Below are 2,500 nucleotides of genomic sequence, written 5' to 3'. Positions count from 1 at the left end.
CGAATCGAACGCTTTAGAGACGTCGATCGATGCCACAAAAACAGAGCGACAGGAGCGGACTGCGTCGGTGAGAGCAGTGTCCAAGATGAAGGTGTTTTCCAACATCCCATCCCGGGGGATGAATGCCCGCTGACGTTCGTCCACAGCACATCCACGCATCAGGCGTGACGCGAGAACCTTGTGAAAGGTCCGCGCCAACACCGAGCAGACCGTAATGGGGCGAAAGTCAGCGGGGGATGTTGGTGCAGCCGTTTTGGGGAGAAGTGACGTCCGGGCGCGAAGCAGACGCTCGGGGAGGGCGCGGGCCAGGAGGAAGAGGTTCAAGAGTTTCACCAGGACTTCATGCGGCAGGCGCCGCAGCTCCGCTGGAGTCAGGCCGTCCGGCCCGGCTGCCGATCCCCTGGGCGGCAAGGCAGCAGCGACCTCCTCACGTGTGACCGGCCCCCATAGGCACTCAGGAGCGACAGGCTCCGAGTGCGGGAGAAGGCGGTCACGGATGAAGCCGGCGGTGGAGATCGGCTTCTTCGTGAAGAGGTCCGCCCAGAAGTCCAGCAGACCGGGGATGTCGGGTGGCGGCTGCAGCAGGGTGCCGTCCAGCAAGCCGCGCACGCAACGCGCACGCGACCTACGGAAGGCGTCCTGTGTCCGCGCATATTCCCAGCGGCGCCGCTTGCGCTTCTGCAGCGGCGGGGCGGCAGGCGGCCGCTTGGATGGTTGGCGCGGCCGCTGTGTCCTGGTGATCGACCTCTCCCCCCTGGACCCGACCGACGCAAGGGCATCCGGGAGCATGCCCAGGATGACATCGGGCGGCGTGCCCCGCCCCAGACCAATGACTCGATCCAGGGCAGAGAAACGCTGGGCGGAAGCAGGTAGCCCCGCCAGATGCTCCCAGATGGCGGCGTCAGTCGGCCCCTCCGGCGGCGGCCCGGTGGTGTCGGCCGCGAAGTCCTCGGCTGCGTCGACGGGCGGCGCAGCGGCCTCGCCCGCGTCAGGCAGCGAGCTCGCTGCTCCACGGCGGGACGCCGGCTCTTCACCCCGACCGATCTCAAGTGCCTCCATGAACTGGCGGACAAGCTGCTTGTGGGCAGCTTGCCGCCGTCGGCACTTGATTGCCTCAAGCGTTCGGTCGGGGAACATCCTGGTAAGTTCTTGATTTACAAAGAAGAACCGGGCGTCCCTCTCAAGGAACAGTTCGGCCTCTGCCTTGGCGAGCGACAGGACTTCTTCCTCCGTCCACCTCGCGCGATGCCTCTCCGTCACGATCTCAGCGTTGGCGGCCGCAGGGTGTTGGCGGCGGCGATGGACCCCGAGACCGTTCTTCGTGGTAAAAGTGCGGTGGCACTCACTGCAAGCAAAGGGAGCTACACAAACTATCGCATTTTCGTTACGGCCGGTTGGCCGGATAGGTGCTGGGGTAGCTGGGGTGGCACCTTCAGCGGAAGGGCCACCATCTCTTGTTTCTTGTCGGCTGCCCCCAACTATAAAGGGATAATGCGAGGGGGGGCTGGTAACCCCCCCAAGCCCCTGGTGCGGTCTTCCACTCTGCGAAAATCAGCGGGCCCACGAGAAGGGGAGAAGACCGCAGGAGAGGAGAGGCTAAGAGGGCTAGGCCCATGTATTGCGCATCACTCTCCCTGTAACTATAACCCAAGGAAGGCACCTCGCAGCAGCAGCACGACTACATCAAGACCGCACTTCGAAAAGCCAAGTCCGGATGCAGCCACACCGCCGCCACTTGGCCACCTTAAGAGAGTCATAGTTACTCCCGCCGTTTACCCGCGCTTGCTTGAATTTCTTCACGTTGACATTCAGAGCACTGGGCAGAAATCACATTGCGTCAACACCCGCTAGGGCCATCGCAATGCTTTGTTTTAATTAGACAGTCGGATTCCCCCAGTCCGTGCCAGTTCTGAGTTGATCGTTGAATGGCGGCCGAAGAGAATCCGCGCACCCGCGCGCCCCCGGAGGAGCACGCTAAGGCGGACGCGGCCTCGCAGCAAGGAAGATCCGTGGGAGGCCAAGGCACGGGACCGAGCTCGGATCCTGCACGCAGGTTGAAGCACCGGGGCGCGAACGCCGCGCAGGCGCGCGCATCCTGCACCGCCGGCCAGCACGAGGCCAACCAACGGCGAGAGCAGACCACGCCCGCGCTAAACGCCCGCACTTACCGGCACCCCTACGGCACTCACCTCGCCCAGGCCCGGCACGTTAGCGCTGACCCACTTCCCGACCAAGCCCGACACGCCCCGATCCTCAGAGCCAATCCTTATCCCGAAGTTACGGATCCAATTTGCCGACTTCCCTTACCTACATTATTCTATCGACTAGAGGCTCTTCACCTTGGAGACCTGCTGCGGATATGGGTACGAACCGGCGCGACACCTCCACGTGGCCCTCTCCCGGATTTTCAAGGTCCGAGGGGAAGATCGGGACACCGCCGCAACTGCGGTGCTCTTCGCGTTCCAAACCCTATCTCCCTGCTAGAGGATTCCAGGGAACT

At 63.4% G+C, this 2,500-nt stretch overlaps 1 pseudogene; it reads right to left on the bottom strand.

Moving 5' to 3' along the window:
- The window catches only part of LOC124559430, a 7,966-nt pseudogene that overhangs the window by 3,339 nt on the left and 2,127 nt on the right, over positions 1-2,500 (bottom strand).

The sequence above is a fragment of the Schistocerca americana genome, unplaced genomic scaffold, assembly GCF_021461395.2.
Source record: "Schistocerca americana isolate TAMUIC-IGC-003095 unplaced genomic scaffold, iqSchAmer2.1 HiC_scaffold_1042, whole genome shotgun sequence".
Classification (NCBI taxonomy): Eukaryota; Metazoa; Arthropoda; class Insecta; order Orthoptera; family Acrididae; genus Schistocerca; species Schistocerca americana.
This window is presented reverse-complemented; position numbering and strand designations above follow the sequence as displayed.